The 19,383-nt window shown below is 40.8% G+C and overlaps 1 protein-coding gene and 1 long non-coding RNA gene across 2 annotated transcripts in view; one reads left to right on the top strand and one right to left on the bottom strand.

Moving 5' to 3' along the window:
* LRGUK (leucine rich repeats and guanylate kinase domain containing) overlaps positions 1 to 13,505 on the top strand; it is a 139,122-nt gene extending 125,617 nt beyond the window's left edge. The window contains exons 21-23 of the transcript XR_004276755.1: positions 8,205 to 8,594; positions 10,537 to 10,662; positions 12,706 to 13,505. The gene's annotated coding sequence lies outside the window, so the exon portion shown is untranslated. The remainder of the gene's footprint in view (positions 1 to 8,204; positions 8,595 to 10,536; positions 10,663 to 12,705) is intronic.
* LOC116568838 lies at positions 33 to 17,625 on the bottom strand. The gene is made up of 3 exons (XR_004276760.1): positions 16,983 to 17,625; positions 12,673 to 12,675; positions 33 to 44 (listed from the first exon to the last, which is right to left on the bottom strand). It is a non-coding gene; the product is annotated as an uncharacterized LOC116568838 (long non-coding RNA).
* Positions 17,626 to 19,383: the final 1,758 nt, after the last annotated feature.

Below are 19,383 nucleotides of genomic sequence, written 5' to 3'. Positions count from 1 at the left end.
TCAGGTGCCCTTCATCGATGTTTTCTAGTTTTTGGAGTACAGGTCTGTCACTTCCTTGTTTATTCTTAGGTATTTTATTAGTTTTGGTTCAATTGTAATTGGGATTATTTTCTTAATTTTTGCTGTTTCATTATATAATTATATTATATTATTATAATATAATATAAATAATTATATTATTTATATATAGAAATGCAATAGATTTAAGTATATTAATTTGGTATCCTGCTTCATTGAATTCATTTTTTGGTTCTAGTGGTTTCTTGGTAAAGTTCTTAGCATTTTCTATATATAGTATCACGTCATCTCCAAGTAGTGAAAGGTTTACTTCTTCCTTACCAATTTAGATGACTTCTATCTCTTTTTGTTGTCTAATTGCTGTGACTAGGACTTCCAGTATTATGCTGAATTAAACTTCCAGTACAATGCTGAATAAAAGTGGTAAGAGTGGATATCCTTGTCTTGTTTCTGACGTTAGGAGAAAAGCTTTCATCTTTTTACCATGTAATGATGCTAGCTGTGGGTTTTTCATATGTAGCCTTTATTATGTTATTTTGTTGAGTTTTTTTTTAATGAATGATGTTGTAACTTGTCAAGTGTATTCTCTGCATCTACCGAGATCATCATATGGTTTTTATCCTTTTTCTTATTAATGTGGTGTATTGTGCTGATTGATTTGCAAATATCGAACCCCCATTGCAACCCTGGAATAAATCCCACTTGATTGTGGTGAATTATTTTTTTTTATGTATTGTTGGATTGAGTTTGCTAATATTTTGTTGAGGATTTTCGTATCTATGTTCCTCAGAGATATCAGCCCAAAGTGTTCTTTTTTTTATAGAGTCTTTGTCTGGTTTTGGTATCAGGGTAATGCTGCCTCATTGAATGAATTTGGAAGCTTTCCTTCCTTTTCTATTTTTTTGGAATAATTTGAGAAGAAAAGTTATCAACTCTTCTTTAAATGTTTGGTAGAATCCACCCGTGAAGACATTCTGACCTTAGGCAATTTACTCAACAATCTGTTTCTTCAACTGCTAGGCTCAATCCTGGAGGGACCGATGGAGATGTCACTTCACAGAACTGGGAGTGGTGTGGGGGCAGGGTGAAGGGATGTATTGTGCCATAGCCTGCAGGTCTCCAGCCTCAGGTCCCCAATCCCCTGTGGTGGGTCTTACAAGGAAATGAATAATCAGGTGGTGGAAAATTGAAGGAAAAAAATATTGATTCTAGGAGGCACTTTTTTTGCATTTTAAGATCTTTAAATCAAGGCACATTTTAAAATTGATGGCATGCCATAGTCAAATTGGCAGCATTATTTTTCTTTCTTGGTGGAATGTAAAATGATGCTATACATTACAATTTATAATATCTTAGATTTAATAAAATATGGTAGTGATAATTATGTAAGAGACCAGCTTTTCCTCAGCCAAGGTCTACTGGGGAGATAGAATGAATCCCTCTACACTTCTGGCAGTCTAAGAGGGCTACAGCTGTCCAGTTAGGATTCTTCCAGAGGTGTTCAGCAGATATATGGCTCTCCCATTTTATGAAGAAGGCCTACTAGGGCTACAGCTTATGTTATCCATCTTTTCCAGGTTCCTTATAATGAAGGAATTGCATATACCAGGAAACTCCATCTTTCAACAAGGGAGGGAGTTAAACCACAAATAAACATAAGAATATGTGTTCAGAGGAAGGTAGAAAGCAAGTGGACAGCCAGCCCAGGTCCCCTCCAATGCCATTTCCCTACTGTTGCGGTTATGGTTATGGTTTTTGTTTTGCTTTGTTTTGCTTTGCCAAATCAGCCAGGACTATTGAGAAATCGTTGCCAGCAGATCCTTCCTCTGACCTTTCACTCTGGTGTGGTAGCACACAATGTGGTAGCACATTGTCAGCAAGGACATCAGGGACTACTGTGTTTGAGCACACAAAAAACCCACCTTGCGTGGAAAGGGCAGATTGAATAGCTATACCATTTCAGTTTGGAAAGAGGCTATATCTACCCTCAGGGAAAGTTTGCACTGTGTTCCCTCCAGAATTGCCCACATAAAGTGTCTGTCAAATGGTAAACGCTCTATAAACATAACTATTTTTACTTTTATAAGTATTTTTAGCAAGACAGTTTTGGAAGATATGAAGGATCTATTATGGAAAACCAGAACTACTACTCTGTTTCATGGTGCCTGGGAGTGTTGAGTTAAGGGAAGACCTAAAACTTGGTCCTATGGGTTAAGTGATCTAGTGTCCTGGGTAGCTTGGGTTTGTCCCACTTTGTGCCTGTTGTCTCATCAAAATTATTAATGGGCACACTTTGATTTTCAAAAGCATCCTAGTGTAGATACTAATTTATATAATCACTCTACATGTGGATCATGTGGGGTCAATTTTTCCATTTCTATTCATACAATGTGAATAATAAGATAATTTAAATATAGAAAGATATGGAATTGAATCAGTGAGATACTTACAAATTTAAGAACAAGAATTTCAAAACCAGGACATCAAGAATAAATAAAAACTCAAATAGAAAACAAAGAGTAAATAAGAAATATCATAGTGGAGAAATTACCATATTGGACTCGTTAGGTGAAAAAAATTTGAGATAGTAAAAGAACAATGTTTAAATATTTTATTTTAAATATTTTATTTATTTATTTTAGAGAGAGCTTGCATGCATTTGCCAGTGGGAGGATGGGGAGAAGGGGAGGGAAGGGGAGAGGGAAAGACTCTTGAGTAGACTCTGCACTTAGTGCAGAGCGTGATGCAGGGTTCAGTCTTATGACCCTGAGATAGTGACCTGAGCTGAAACCAAGATTTAACTGACTGAGCTACCCAGGCACCCATAAAAGAACTTTTTAAGTAAAATTTCAAAATAAGTGTTTTTAAAGTGTTATATTTAGACATTTAGTGATAAATCTTAAAAGACAAAGTATCCAGGGTGCCTGGGTAACTCAGCTGGTTGAACGACTGCCTTCGGCTCAGGTCATGATCCCAGACTTCCAGGATCGAGTCCCACATTGGGCTCCCAGCTCCTTGGGGAGTCTGCTTCTCCCTCTGACCTTCTCCTCTTTCATGCTCTCTCTCACTCATGCTCTCTCAAATAAATAAATAAAATCTTAAAAAAAAAAAAAAAGACAAAGTATCCAAAGATTAAATAAGTTGTAAAATAGAATAAGAATATAAATAGAAAATAAAATAATAAAAACATATCCAGAAAAACTAAAGCAGTACATATCTCTGTACATAATATACATATTTTTAAATTTATAAATATTTATATATACACATCATATATTTATCTCAGTAAAACAAACCAAGGACTACAAGAGAATAGGGGTGGGGGGATGAAAACCAGGGCATGACAGGAAGCCAGTGAATAGCAACAATTTTGTGGTCAGGACCCTTTCTCATAAGTGCGAGGGCCAAGCAGAATCCCTGGTGGGGAAAAAGTAGGGTGGTGTGAGACCACCCAGAGAATAACCTGGCTCCTGTTGGGGCCAAGGGAAGGCTACCCTAAGATGGGCCACTTTGGCATGAAGAGTATTTTTGAATTAAAAGCAATTAAAGCCCAGCCGATTCAGGAAAAACTCTTTAACTTTCCCTCAACTGCCTACAGATCATTCAGATAAAGGATCTGCTCCAGGAAGAGAGACATCACCATGGAGAAGTATATTATGATATGAACTAGGTGCGGCAGACAGGGAGGAACATAACAAGACCAGTGTGGTCGAAGTCCTCTATGTCTAATTGTGTATGAGTGGCCCAGCAAACCTGTGTTTACCAAACATTTATTCTTTCATCTTCCTATATATGTATTGCATTCCTTGCCTTTAAAATCCCAAATCCATAACCCTTCTCCTTAGTTTAGGGTTATCTATATACCTCATTCTGCCTTACTGCCTTTGGAATCTCATGTCTGTGTGGATACCCTATACTTTTTTTTTTTTTTAAAGATTTTATTTATTTATTTGACAGACAGAGATCACAAGTAGGCAGAGAGGCAGGCAGAGAGAGAGAGAGAGAGAAGCAGGCTTCCTGCGGAGCAGAGAGCCCGATGCGGGGCTCGATCCCAGGACCCTGAGATCATGACCCGAGCCGAAGGCAGCAGCCCAAACCACTGAGCCACCCAGGCGCCCCGGATACCCTATACTTAAGAAATTAAATCTGGGGCACCTGGGTGGCTCAGTTGGTTGGGTGACTGCCTTTGGCTCAGGTCATGATCCCGGAGTCCCGGGATCGAGTCCCTCATCGGGCTCCCAGCTCCACGGGGAGTCTGCTTCTCCTTCTGACCTTCTCCTCTTTCATGCTCGCTCTCACTGTCTCTCTCTCAAACAAATAAATAGAATCTTTAAAAAAGAAAAAAAATGAAATTAAATCTGATTTTCTCCTATTAACTTGTCTCATGGCAATCTGATTCTTAGTCCAGCTGGAAGAACCTGGAAGGGCAGAGGGAATTCTTCCTCCTCGACAGTTGGCATAGTCAGTAGGATAACAGTCCCTGGCCTGACATGAATCAAACTGTCGATATCCTCTTCTCCCAAACCCCATTAAACACCTTGAACATTTCTCATAACAGTGTTGGTGAGACACTGCATAGTTGAATATATGCTGCTTTGATCTCCAAATGCATAGGCACTGTATGGCTTTGTTTTCAGACTTTTCTGAAAAGTGGTTATGCATAAAAACCTAAAGTATCTGATTAATGAAAGCATTCCAATCCCAAACTGTGTTGATAATGAAGTTGTTTACAAAGATGATGAAATTGACACATAAAGAACAACTCCTCAGTATAATAATCAGCCTAGCACCACACAGAATCTATGGTATAGTGCACTGCCTTTTCAAAAAGCATATGCAGCAAGTCTTGTAAACAAGAACTATGAAAAATGAGAGCAATTTGATCCACTAATTAGAATGCTTCCATCAGATCACAGTGGCCCAGCTAAGGTCACGTACCACTTGCTTGCATTTAAGGAGGAGAAAGGTTTGCTGTTCTATATTTTCTCTTATTTATTAATATGTGAAAATCTCCCGGTTTTTTATGAACCCCAGCAGTTGTTGGTGTGAGAGATTAGTTCAGCAATTTGATTAGGTGAACTCCACAGCATGTTAAATTAGAATCCTAGACACTAAAGCCCCAAGTCTAATTTCACCCTAGTTTATAAGGTTCTCTTGAAAATTCTATTATCCTAATGCATACCTCTAATTCTCTCCTATAAGGAACAGTAATTCCTACCAAATGCAAAGTCAAAAATATCCTCAATTGCCACTGTGGAATATTTATTAAGTTTTTATATTAATATTATTTAATTTTAAATAATATTAACTTAATATTATTAAGTTTTATATTTACTGGATCTCTGAGATTAGGTGCAGAGATCGAATCTAATATTTCCTGAGGGACACCTGGGGGCTCAGTTGGTTAAGCATCTGGCTCTTGGTTTCCACTCATATTATGATCTCAGCATCATGGGATCGAGCCCTGCATTGGGCTCCAGGCTCAGCACAGAGTCTGCTTGTCCCTCTCCCTCTGCTCTCCCCCTGCTCATTATCTCTCTCTCTCTCTCTCCCCCTCAAATAAATAAATAAAATCACGAATATTTCCTGAAATTGCAGTACTTGTAAATTGTGGCAAAATTCTTGCTCTAACCATGAGTTCTGCTAAATAAAGATTTTGCTTGGGCCACTAATTTTACCTAAATAATAAATCCACTTACTTGTAATTGGGCAAGTTCTTAAAAACCCAATTAATATATGATTTAGAAAGCCAGACAAAAGAAAGAAAAAGAACAGTAAAGGCAAGGAAAGGCATTCTGTTTCTCTATAGGTACAGCCAGGAGTGATTTCTGGTCTTCGTATAGACATGTTTTCAAAAGATAATACTAAATTATCTTCCAAGTCGGCTATATTGATTTTCAGCTCCTGCTGATACTCCTTGTCCACACTTGCTGTTTTCTGACTTTTCAGTGTCCATCTGATGAAGGTAACCTGATCTGTCACTCCACTTGTAGGATGCATTACCCTATTAGGAGTGAGTTTGCCCATCCTTTCATGTCTAGGGGCCACTGGGTGATTTGATTCTGTGAAATACTGTTCATGTCATCTGGTCTTCTTTTCAGTTGTCTTTTCCGTACTGATTTTAAGAGTTCTTTATAAATGCTGGATATTAATCCATTGTTAGTTGTATATATTACAAATATGTTCTCATTTGCACCCTGCTTTTTCTCCTTTCCTTTTTCCTCCTCCCTTCCTTGTTACTCTTACCCCCGATATATCTATGGGTTAGGAACAAGAGGTGGATCTATCCATATCATCTCAACCCATCACATCAGACAGAAATTCCTGGTAGACTCTGCCTCTTAAATTTTCCCATTCCTACCATTCAAGGCAGTTTTTCCTAGAGAACTTTTTGAAAAATAGACAACTCACTTGACATGTGAGTTATCCATTTTCATTTTTAAATTGTAGAAGTAAAATAATTTTTATTGTTCCCACTGAGTAGCATTTGGAATCAAACCAATTTCTAATATTCCTCTATAATCTTAACTGACTGAACACAATTTATGGGTAATTGCATCATTTATGGACAACTTGACAGCTGCTATAATGCTCAGAAAATTTTAACAACATTTTTTAGAATTATTTGCCTAAATGGCATTCCGAGAGTCAAAATTTTCATTTTGTTTCTAGTTTTTCTTTCCCCAAAGCTCCTAATTCTGCATGAACTATAACATTAAATCTACAAAGATTCTTGTTTTTACTTCTAAGGTTATATCTAAACTCTGTTTCAGTGGATTACAAATTCTCTAAGGAGAGAGACCCTGTTGATTTTGCTCACTAATATATTCTTTGTCCTGGGCCACCATACCTGGCACACAGTAGCTTGTTTTTATAAAATACTTGCTTAATGAATTATGTGAATTATAGATCCACAAAAATTTGGCCATATATCTTTAAGAATCTAAAGCTGTTCACAGGCTGTGGACCCATAAATCTGCTTCGAGGCATGCATTCTAAGAAGGAATTCTGATCAATGCAGGCAGATTTATATACAAGGATGTTTGTGCAGTCACTATTGATAAGTAACTTTGGAAACATAAATGTGAAAGGTTTAACAATAATGAATTTGTTGAAATAGTTATGGGAGATCCACAAAAGAATGTCATGATGTCATTAAAACTTGTGTTTTCAAAGATTATAAAAAACACATACAAAACAGTGTTAAGTAAGTAACATGGAACACAGAACTGAATGTGCACTATGATCCTAATTTTGATGTACGATATGCAGGCATTGAGAAAACTGGAAAGAAATACAGCAGTATTGGGACGCCTGGGTGGCTCAGTTGGTTAAGCAGCTGCCTTCGGCTCGGGTCATGATCCCGGGGTCCTGGGATCGAGTCCCGCATCGGGCTCCTTGCTCGGCAGGAAGCCTGCTTCTCCCTCTGCCTCTGCCTGCCTCTCTGTCTGCCTGTGCTCGCTCGCTCTCTCTACCTCTGTCGCTGACAAATAAATAAAATCTTAAAAAAAAAAAAAAAGAAATACAGCAGTATTTTGCAGTACCTGTCTTTGGGTGATGGGATAGGAATCACCAGTTAAGTAGGACTACTGCAGTAGACTGGAAACCCCTTACAATTAGTACCAAGGTTTTTCTTACCTTGGGGGTTTAGCATTTCATTTGTGAACTGTGGTATTCAACAATTAGAAAATGCACTTAAAAAAAAAACAGTAAAAAGTCTTACTCCTTTATAGCCCACTGTCAACTTATCATTGATCATGTTTTCTAAAATTTCATTTATCATCATATATTTCTGCGAGCAGATGGGTGGCTGGTGGGCCACACTAGCCACATCCCCCACAGGCATTCTGGGGCCTGGAGATGGTAGAAGCTCAGAGGCACGTAACACATACTTGGCCAGCCTTTGATGGCCTGCGGTCTGCCACAACAAAGTGTTTTTGTGGAATTTATGCCTCAGTTGTGTGAAATGAACTCAACATGCAGAGTGTGTGAGTCTTTGATTTGAAATATATTTCCATTCACTTCTGGTGGGAGGTTGTCAAACACAAGGCACTAAGCATGCTGAGCTCTGCAATGGCTTCCATAAATTATCTATGGTGATTGCATTTTGGCTACTTAAGGATGACCGGGAGATTTGGAACATATGTTTTCATTAAGAAATATTCTGATCTTGTCATATTACCCAGCTGACTGCTGTTGAACAAGAAATGCAGCAAGACTGGGAGGCAAACCAAAGAAAAGCTTTCATCTGGGGCCCAAGAATTGCACTTTGGGAGACACAGAAGAGCAGGAATCAAAACTTTGTTCCAGAAGCAGGGAGAGAAGAGGCGGGCTTATAAAGGCAAAGAGGAGACTCCCGGTAAAGCCACGTAAATTTTTTGTCAAGAATTGTGATTGGTGTTGACAAGCTGAAGCTATTCTTATCTGCACGTGGTTGGTTGCTAAGAGCTATCACTAAGCAAAGAGTCGGTTTCTAAGTAGAAGAAAAAAAGTTCCTTTGACACACGGCAGCTTTGCTGGTGCTCCAGGGTGCTTGTGGTTTGGCAGCGACCTATATTTTAAAGTTTATCTTTCAGGTGGGGATGTGCATAAGCTCTGCTTCCTTAATGGCTCCATCTTAAATCGCTCTCTTGGCGATTCCGACTCTATTTTGCTGTTTCTTTCACACAACTAAGATCTGATCCCGGGAGAAAGTGTGTGACTCTCAGGGGCAGCTAGTTGTGGGGTCTGCTTCTTCATGCCTTCCTGGGCTTTTCAGTTAGAGATCACAGGTCCTCCTGGCAAAAATGATGAGGAACTTTGGGAAAGTAGGAAATGTATTCTAGTTTCCTCAATAGAGGGGGTCCGAATGAAGTCCAATGGCTCTCAGAAAAGATCTAAAATTCCTATAGCTACCCAGGAAGGAGAAATCCTCCTTCAGGGACCAGAGTCAAGTGTGGATGTAGTGGCAGAAGCAGAGGGGTCCTGAGACCACACTGGGCAGGAGCTGCACCCCGCTCTGACTGAAGTGGTGGTCGTGGTGAGTCCTCTCTAGAACGTGAGGCACACAGAAGACTCTAAGCCAAGCCCCCATTCCTCCGCCAGACCCAAGGTAGGAGAAGCGAGATCCATTCTTCCACAGAGCCCTGATCTGCCTCTGCCTTTCCATTCCTTTCCTTCATTGAAGCCTCTGTGTGGCTTTAGTTACCTGTCCAGGCCCCGTGCTCCCCCACCTGAGGTAAGCTGAGCAGGACCAGGGAAACGTTGAGAGCAACACAGCCAGGGTGAAACCCAGACAGTGTTTCCAGGGCAGGCACTGGAGCTGCAGGGTCACCAGGCTTCAGGAATCCCAACACCCAAGGACGAACAGAATTCAGAACCCCCTCATTCATTCTCTAAACATCACATAAGCTTCCTGGGTCTTTGTTCAACTCCAACGAGAGGTGGTAGCCATAGCCAAGATGGAGAATGAAACCCCACCAGCCTGACAGGATGGGGGCTGGGAATCCGTTAAATCCATTTCTTTTTATCAATTTTCTGTGACATTGCTTTCACAATCCAGTTTGTGGTTTAAAATTCATACCCATGACCCTCACAACTGCTAGAGTGGTAGGGAGTGTGGTTTTTTCAGCACTGATAACAGAGTCAGGCTTCCCACAGATGTCAGGGAAAAAACCCAAATCATATCAACAAATATTTGATCCCAACAAGGCAAGAAGCCTTTTGTCTTCCAGCACATGACGGCAAAGTGCTGATCTTATCACCGGCAAAATACCTTCTGTCGCTGTCAGCTGCCTCCATTTTCTGTTGCCCCTAAATGCCACCCATGGTTATATATTCGACCAAGTAGGCCCCTCTTTACATAATTAACAACCTTCTGCAGTGGTTAATGGATGAGGAAAAAGCTCTCTAAGGAGCTGATCTTAATTTATCCCGTGTCTCCTACAGGAAGACACATGCTTCTGTGCCAAAAGTAGACATGACACGATGGGGAATTTACACATGGCCTTTATGCGGTAATTTACTGGCAAACTTGGGTATATATTATTGTAAACTGCCGCATCCCATGTGATTACAAGATTAAGAAGGAAGGAGTGAATTGCTAATCTTGTCAGTCCAACTGCTTTCTTCCTCGATAACATTTGTGTTATTACACTGGGTGATGAAAGATTGTAATTGGCTGTTGACACTGATTGAAGGAAGGAGACGTTTTTTGTTTTGTTTTAAAAGGAGAATTAATTAGCTTGGTGAGGGAGGTAACGCGATTCAAATCTGCGGCCCTCCTCACAGCTGCAAAACAGAAGTGAACTGTCAAAGAGTGTTTTCATCTCTTTCTTCCCCACCTGTTTTTCTCCCTTTGATGACATCTTTTCCTAGATTTAACACATTTAAAATGCGCCCACCAAAGAGAGAGAGTGGGGGGGGGTGCGGGGGTGCGGGGGATGGGGAGCCTTCAAGAGAAAAAAAGAAAACGCAGCTTTCGGGATTCGCACCAGAAATCCTGTGAATGTGTGTGTTCATTTGCATGTGTCTAAGCAGTGTTGGACGAAGATGCCAGAGACAGACGGACTGAGCCAGGCCAACTCCGTCACTCAAGACGGCCTACCCCCATAACCACCACCTGAGCCAGGTCTCCTGTGCGGCAGCCAGAAGGAAAACTTGTAGGTAAGTAGACACAGCCTGGTTCAGCCTCGAGGTTTTTGGAGGAGCCGTTAAAACCTGTGGTCCTACTGGGCGTTGTACATAAGCAATGAATCTTGGAACACTGCGTCAAAACTAATGATGTATTTTATGGTGACTAATATAACACAATAAAAAACAACAATAACAAAACATAAAACCTGTGGTCCTACAAGATGTTGTTTCTGCTGGAACCAGCGACCTATACATGGTCCCTTTCTGCCCCCAGAGAGAAAACACAGGACCAAGAATTGGGGTGGATGTGAAGTGGATTCACACCCTCACCCTCACAAAGCCCACTTGCAAGATGCTGGTTTCTTGTGTCACACAACTTTAAGAGCTGCTGGTCTAGGAGTCTGAGATTCCAAGGGAGGAACGTTTTGTACCATGGGATGCAACAAAGCTTCAGGTGGGGAAGAAGTTGGGATGGCCACCTGGTCATTTTGGCTTCTTGGAGCAACAGGCAAAGAAAAGGACAACGGCCATAGTTTGGGGGGAATGTGGCTCCTGATTACGAAGGGGAAACAAGAGTCTGGCCATAGTGGGAGGAGAAGAAATGTTTGCAAGGCAGGGCACTCCCTCAGGACTCTTCCTGGTACTTAAGTGCCCAGAGGTTCAAGTTAATGGAGGACAACACCACCGGTCCAGCAAGGACTTCAGGATTGAAGGTCTGGGTCATCCCACAAGCTAAAGACCCTTGAGCAGCTGAGAAGCAGGCAGAGGGCAGCGGGCACGTAAGGAAGTTGTGAACACCAACTCTGGCCTCACGGACAGCTGTGAAAATGAAGACCGTCCCAAGCCTGCCTCTTTTCTTCCTTGCGTTGTTATGAATATGTTAGTAACATTAGCAAATTACTTTTATGATGAGTAACTGATCCCTCCCCCTCTTCATTTTACATAAGACACGGGATGGTTGCCTTCATATCTGGTTTCAGGCTCCAGGACCTGAGAGGGAATTGCAGCTGCCCTGGCTGGGGCGTTCGGATGAGACGTGGGCATCCTACTCGGCAGAAGCCTGCTGTCTCTCTCCACTGCTTGTCTGGACGTTAAATATTGTTGTTCAATAGTGCAGCCTTGGGGCTGACGCTGCGGGGTTGCCCCTCTAATTTGAATCTCCGCCCCTGTACCGGAGGGTAGGGGAGTCTTGGAATCTACATTCCCCAGAATATTTGCCAGCAGTGTTGGGGGACAGATTCTCCAACGGCATGTTCTGGTGTGATGTGGGGGGGGGGGCAGAAATGAGAGGCCTATAACAGGCCCCCTGGCAACGGCGGGCACACAGGCGGCTCCCGCGAGCATGCCATTGTTTAGAAGCTTCCATTGCTTTCGTTGAGGACTTTGCGGGACTCAAGTAACCCCTGTGTGCCTACCTCCTGTGAAAAATAAGCCATCAGGTTAAGTTACTGTGGCTTCGGTCTCTGTGACAGGCATTTAATCCTGATAATATCTGTAGAAAAAGGATGACAGTTGGGTTTTCATTTTCTGATAAAATTACATATGCAAACATATCTGCAGAGACCACTGTTTTCTAGAATCTAAATCTGAGCAATACTGTAACATTGATTCTTGTGTGAAAGGGGGTTATTAGATAATCCAGTGGATAACGGATAGTGCATTAAACTACATTTGTGCCAAAGATAGTGAATCGTTGAAAATGAAAGCTCTTGTAATGATCCTTGTACAATGGTTGAAGGTTTATTATCAAAGTATAATTCAGGGATGGCATGCATCCAGGTAGATGAGATATCAGGATTTAAATGCTTTTGGAGACAGGACGCGGAGAAACTAGAAGAATGGTTAGTGCATATATTAAATAGTCTGTAAATTACAGCTACCTAAGCAAATCGTTGATAAAGGCTTTGTGATTTAACTTCCCAAGTTTCCATACTGCATATTTGATATTATTGATTAACCTGAAAGCAATGTGATTCAGATACAAGGTAATGTGAACATTTAAAAACCAGAACCATTTCAGAGGGCTGTTTTGCTACTGACTTTCTGGTTTTTCTTTTCTTGCTTGCATTACAGATCATAAGCTCTCAAAAGGAAGGCAGAGAATAAGATCTGAATTTGAAGACAAATGTTAACATCACAGCGAGAAAATCAACTCAAGAAAAATTGCTGATTTTTAGCATAGAGATCTATACCAACTGGACTCTTACCAAGAGTTAAGAGCTGGCATAGTACTGTGATCAATAAATTCTGGAATCAGTCTTCGTGGGTTCAAATCCCTGTCCAACACTTAAAATTAACTGAGGCATTAGCTCCTCTGTGCCTCAGTTTCCTTATCTGTGAAACTGGGATAATTTTCCAACTTCTCTGATTTGTCATGAGGATTAGGCAAAGCAAAGTGCCTCCCGTATGATAAATATATGTATACTGTTAGTACCATGTCACTCCATTTAATTGCTGGAACGAAATCCCTGCCTGTAACCATGTTAAAGATGCTGGGAAACTACACAGATGTGTGGCCTTCACGAAAGGAATATGTTCATGCAGTAAACTTCATTTGAAGCCATTACAGGAAATAATAAAACTCCAATCATTATCATCAGACGCTCCCTTAGCTTTGGAACACATCTGTGTACCAGAGTCGTGTGCAATAATGAAGCCAGATGCTAAATTCTTGACGTGCTGATTAAGAAACAATCAGACATGAACATAACTTAATTTTAATGACGGGATGATTTTATTAAGTTAATTTACAGATAAAAAACATCACTGAAAAGCTGTGACTATTAACAAATACTTGCCTGGCCAGATGGGCTTTCTTTTTCTTTTAGGAGGTTTTGACATTAATACACACTCAGTTCATCGATCTGTGCTTTTTTGTTGGTTGCCTGAATGCTGCACAGAAGACAGAGACGGGGAAATTGGATCTTTTCTGACATCCACCTGTGTGCTTGAGCCCTTGTGAATGAGGGAAATCTCAGATGGAGACACTGCTGTGTTCTCTGCAATTACACTTCGCTCCTGGCCCTGGGATCACAGGCTCGCCTGTAGAAGACCGCTCCACGGGTGAGATACACAATTTGCGAAGGTGTTGAACTAAGCCATGATTTAGTCTCCCAGAGGGTTCTTTCCTTTTTGTAGGCTTGCAGTCCATCCCGTCTGAGAATCCCCTCTCCTCTATGCCTGTATGACTTCAGCATGCAGGGGCTTCAGAGGTAGCCAGAGCCAGTCCAGCATTGCCTCTGAGGCGTAGGGCCAGTTGGGAACATCAGGACCCATCCTTCTGATAAGGCTGTGCTGGGATTTTTAAGGAGACCAATTTTAATCATGCTCTATTTAATGCAAAATCTCCCCTTTGTTTTTTCTTTCAGTGTTCCAGGTGGAGGGCTTACTGGGTAACATTAAAAATAGATTAGGTGTGGCCAACTGCTTGGAAAGATGCTTTCAGGTTAAGATTTATTTAAAAGCAACAGATCAGAGATAAAGAGAACTGGCCATTGCAGCATTACAAAAATCAATGTTTCCCTGTAAAGCAAAGAGGATTTGAGAGAGTGGTTACGGCAACTTACTGCCAGGAGCCTTTAAAACCTCCAAAAGTAGACTGATCTTCCTTAAATTTCTGGAGTAGAAGCAGACCTATAGCCCGAGAGGTGGTTTATGATTGATCCAGCAGCCTGGCATCAGGAAGACAGGCTGCTTACAACCGTTTGCAGTAAAATGTACCACCACCACCACGACACGAGGCAAAAATTGAAAGCTACTGAAACAGCACACAAGCACTTGAAAGGTAACGGTGATGGGAAACACCTGCAAGAAATTTATCACTTTTATTAAGAAACAATGTACAAATTCAAGAGAAAAACCAGGTGTCTCATCAGTTGTTTCAGAACGTAGAAAATGACTCTTTATAAGAATCATGCTAAAAAGACCCATGTAGTGTGGCAAAACAGTTTACTCTACAAAATTTCCCTTTCCTCCTTAACTCTCTGCTCAGATAACTCAGAAGGCTGGAAGCCAGTGTTGGATAGTCACGGGCTCAAAACCCGAATATGAGCTCATGTATCTTAGCTGTTCTATACACCCTACGGCTTCCCGGCCTTCTCCTCCCCGGGTCTCTGATCTTAAAGCACGATCCTCAGTGAAAAGCTAGGAGGCTGGGGAAATCAAATCCCCGCTGTCTCTTCCCACCCCTCCTCCTCATAACTGGTTCAGAAATCCCACTTTAAAAACCGTCCCCTCTTGGGGAGGATGACGCCATTCCCTGGACGAGAGCAACTAGCACAGAAATGACTTGCGAGTGCACATGAGGCACAGAGTGCCGGCTAACCACCCCTGCTGCTCTCCTGGTTCCCGGGCATCTTCTCACATCTCGAAAGATATAAATAATTCAATAGGCCAACAGATTATTACAACCTTTTTCGGTTAAAAGGTATGGACCTGATTTCTTTTCAATGTAGCCCAAGCTTCCCCTCCCCCAGATGTCTGGGACCCTCACAGCCTGCCTTACTTGATTCAAATTCAAGATCGTCAGTAGAATGGTTAGCAATTTAGGTAGGCAGAGCTCAGGGGAGGTGGCTCAACACGGGACTACTAAGCATAGACAGACAGACAGTGAGCTCCAGGCATCAGCCAATACCAGCTCGGAAGAGGTAAGCTCCACCCCGGGCAGCCTGCTTAAGAACTGGAGAATCTTTAATGCTACCCTGAGAGGTCTCTCTTTGCCCAAGCATCAAATGACACAAGGTGCTAAATACAGAAGGCTCTTCCCCACCCCAGTTGCCCGCTGAGACTAGCCAGCAATCCCTTGCGTGTGTCATCTATCCCTTCTTAGAAACGTTAGAAATCTTATGATTGAGTCTCAGAAAGGTTTCTTCTTATTTGCTTTCTTGCTAACCAGCTAACGAAGAGCAGAAATAGCTATCAGGAGCCGATGAAAGGTTTCTCTGAAACTTGATGGAAGAAGAAATCTTGGCAAGTGTTTACTTAGTTCCTTAACACGAGTCAGACATTAGGCTGTGGCTGGCGCTGCAGAACAGAGTGAGATGTGTTCCCTGGCCCCTCTCTTCTCTGCAGTGTCTACTGTCAGGAAGCTGCTGGAAAGAGAAAGCACACTTCGAAGTCTCCGCCCTAGCTCTGTGCGTACTGAATGTATCCCAACGCTTATGACTAGCTTCTACTTACAAACATTGTTTACACTCATTTTGAAATGTCACTTTAATCAGTAATAATATGTTAATGGATTTTATCTACATTGATAGTTGTTTCAACCTGAGAATGAACGGTCATAGGTAAGATCTACTCCCATTTTTCCAAATAAAGTTCTTGAGACCAAAATGCTTTGTCTCTCTAAGGGCAGAGTTACTCATAATCCTATCTACTCCAAGCCTAAGAGAAACAAGCTACATCAGGTGTCGGATCTTGATTTCTGGTCCCTTTGATAGGGATCTTCTCACTGTGTATTTGTGCATCTGCCCTGGTCTTTGCCATGTTCCCCTGCAGGGGCCAAGGCTAGGCCCCATAATGTACCGCAGCGGCATACTCATTATTTTGAATTGATGCTACTTCGGGAACATGTGCGAGGACACTAAGACCCTCCTCTTCTCCTGAAAGCAGAAAATAAATCTCCCATATGAAAGGTACTCTCTCTGTACTAAGGACTATGAAGACATCCTTACTACTGGAAATAGGAACTTTAATGCCAAGAAAGCTGTAGAAACAAACCTTTTTACTAATCTACTACCTCAACCCAAATTCCACTAAGAATTTCCTACTAAAGCTCCCAAATATCTATTTCTTTATCCTGTCCATTTCTCACAGATTTATTGCCTCTTTGTCTAAATTGTATAAAAACTGCCTGCCTTGCTCATTTATTTCGGTTTCATTTTTTGGTCTCCATGTGCACAAAATAAAATGGTGATTTTTCTCCTGTTAATCTGTCTCGTGTCAATTTCTTAGTCCAGCTAGAAGAATCTTGGGCAGAAGAAGAAAATATCTTCCTCCTCTTCAACTGGCATCGTTGGCTGCATACACTTCCACTGGATACTTGGCAAGAAGATTCTGCAGCTCTGAGATCTTAGAGATCTGACAGAGAGCTGGCAGAAGGTAAGATTTCCGACCCCATCAGCCTCCCAGAATCTGTCTACAGAGTTCAATGGGATAAGAGGGGTAAGAACCTTTATTTCTCTTTCTAAATTTAGCTTAGCAGGAGGAAATATTGTGGAACTAGTTCCTTGGGCTTAGCTACTCGTCATAAAAATTTGGTGAGCTACTCCTGGTTTTACTGACTCATTTGTTGTGTCATCTTTTTTTTTTTCCAATCAATATTTTATAGTTTTCAAGTACTAGTTTTTTACCTCCTTAGTTAAGTTTAATCCTAGGTATTTTATTCCGTTTGGTACAATTATAAATAGGATTGCTTTCTTAATTTCTCTTTCTGTTATTTCATTATTAATGTACAGAAATAAAAGATTCATGTATACTAAATTCTATATCCTGTGACATTACTGAATTCATTCATCAGCTCTTAGTAGTTCTCTGGTGGTGTCCTCAGGGTTTTTATATATAGTATTATGTTTTCTGCAAACAGTGAAAGTTTTATTTTTTCCTTACCAATTTTGATGCCTCTTACGTCTTTCTCTTACCTGACTGCTGTGGCCAGGACTTCCAGTACTATGTTCAGTAAAAGTGAGTTTGATGGACATCCTTGATGTCAATCTACCCAAAGAGTAGACTGACATCCTTGTTTTGTTTTAGATCTTACAGGTAAAGCTGTTAACTGAAAGTTTTCCTGACCGAGTATAATTTTAGCTGTGTGTTTGTCATAATGGCCTTTGTTATGTTGAGAAAGGTTTCCTCTAAACCTGTTTGTGTTAAATCTTATCAAATGCTTTTTCGGCATCTCTGGAGATGGTCATATGTTTTTTAGCCTTCATTTTTTTTTTTTTTTTTTTTTTTTTAAGATTTATTTAAGAGAGAGAGAGAAAGAGAAAGGGAATCCCCACATACACTCCCTGCTGAGCATGGAGCCCAACACAGGGACTAATCCTGGGACCCCAATCGTGACCTGAGCCAAAATCAAGAGCTGGACACTCAACCAAAAGAGCCACCCAGGTAGGTGCCCCTAACCTTCACTTTGTTGATGTGATGCATCACGGTGATGGATTTGCAGATATTGAATCATACTTGCATCCCTGGAATAAATCCCACAGGATAACGAATGATTCTTTTAATCCAATGTATTATTGGATTCAGTTTGTTAATATTTTGTTGAGGATTTTTTTTTTAAAGATTTTATTTATTTGACAGAGAAAGAAAGATCACAGGTAGGCAGAGTCCGGAGGAAGCAGACTCCCTGCGGAGCAGAGAGCCCAATGCGGGGGCTCGATCTCAAGACCCTGAGATCATGACCTGAGCCAAAGGCAGCGGCTTAATCCACTGAGCCACCCAGGCGCCCCTGTTGAGGATTTGTGAATCTGTGTTTATTAGGGACATTAGCCTGTAGTTTTCTTATACAGTCTTTGTCTGATTTGGGTATGAGGATAATGCTGGCCTTCTAAAATGAATTCAGAAGCTTTCCTTCCCCTTCCTTTTTTGGAATAGTTTGAGGAATACAAGAATTAACTCTCCTTTATTTTCTTAATTAGGATTCATTTATTTATTTTAGAGAGAGAGAGAGAGGGAGGGAGAGAAGCAGACTCTCCACTGAGGGGGGGTGCCTTACATGGGGCTTGACCTCATAACCCCAAGATCATGACCAAAGCTGAGACAAGAGTTGGACGGTTAATTGAGTGAGCCACCCAGGCGTCTCTTAACTCTTCTTTAAATATTTGAGAAAATTCATCTGTGAAGCCATCAGTTACTAGACTTCTGATCATTTTTGACTGCCCATTGAATTTCATTACTAGTAATTGATCTGTTCAGATTTTTTATTTCTTTCTGATTCACTTTTGGAAGCCTATATATTTCTAGGAATTTATTCATTTCTTCTAGATTGTCCAATTTTTTGGCTTATATTTTTTGTAACTTCTTAGTATCCTTTGTTATTCTGTGATATCAGATGTTACACTTCTTCATTTCTGATTTTAATTTCAGTCTTTTTTCTTGACTTATCAATTATGTTTATTTTCTCAAAGAGCCAGCTCTTGGTTTCCCTGGTCTTTTTTCTTTTACTCTGTTTCACTTATTTCTACTCCGACTTTTATTATTTCCCTCACTCCACTAACTTTGGGCTTTCTTGACTTTTTTTCTAGTTCCTTTACATGTTATGTTAGATTGTTTGAAAAATTTCTCGTTTCCTGAGGTAGGCCTCTAATACTATAAACTTCCCTCTTGGAAGTGTTTTGTGTCCTAAAGCTTTTGGATTGTTATGTTTTCATTTTGGATTTCTTCATTGACCCACTGGTTAGTTAGTAACATGTTTAGGCTCCATGTGCTTATGTTTTTTTTTTTCCCCTATTCTGGTAATTTCTAGTTTCATACTACTGTAGTCAGAAAAGATGCTTGATAGGCTTTCAATCTTCTTGAATTTATTGAGACTTGTTTGGTGGCCTAACATGTGATCCATTCTGGAGAATGTTGTATGTGTACTTAAAAAGAATGTGTATTCTGTTGCTTTTGGATGAAATGTTCTATATACATCTGTAAAACCCATCAGAGCCACTGTTTACTTATTTTCTGTCTGGATGATTTATCCTGTTGATGCAAGTGGGATGTTGAAGTCCCCTCCTGTTACTGTCAATTTCTCCTTCTGTTAAT

Source organism: Mustela erminea, chromosome 11, assembly GCF_009829155.1.
Source record: "Mustela erminea isolate mMusErm1 chromosome 11, mMusErm1.Pri, whole genome shotgun sequence".
Classification (NCBI taxonomy): domain Eukaryota; kingdom Metazoa; phylum Chordata; class Mammalia; order Carnivora; family Mustelidae; genus Mustela; species Mustela erminea.
The sequence above is the reverse complement of the archived record's forward strand: the minus strand, read 5'-3'. Positions and strand labels throughout refer to the sequence as shown.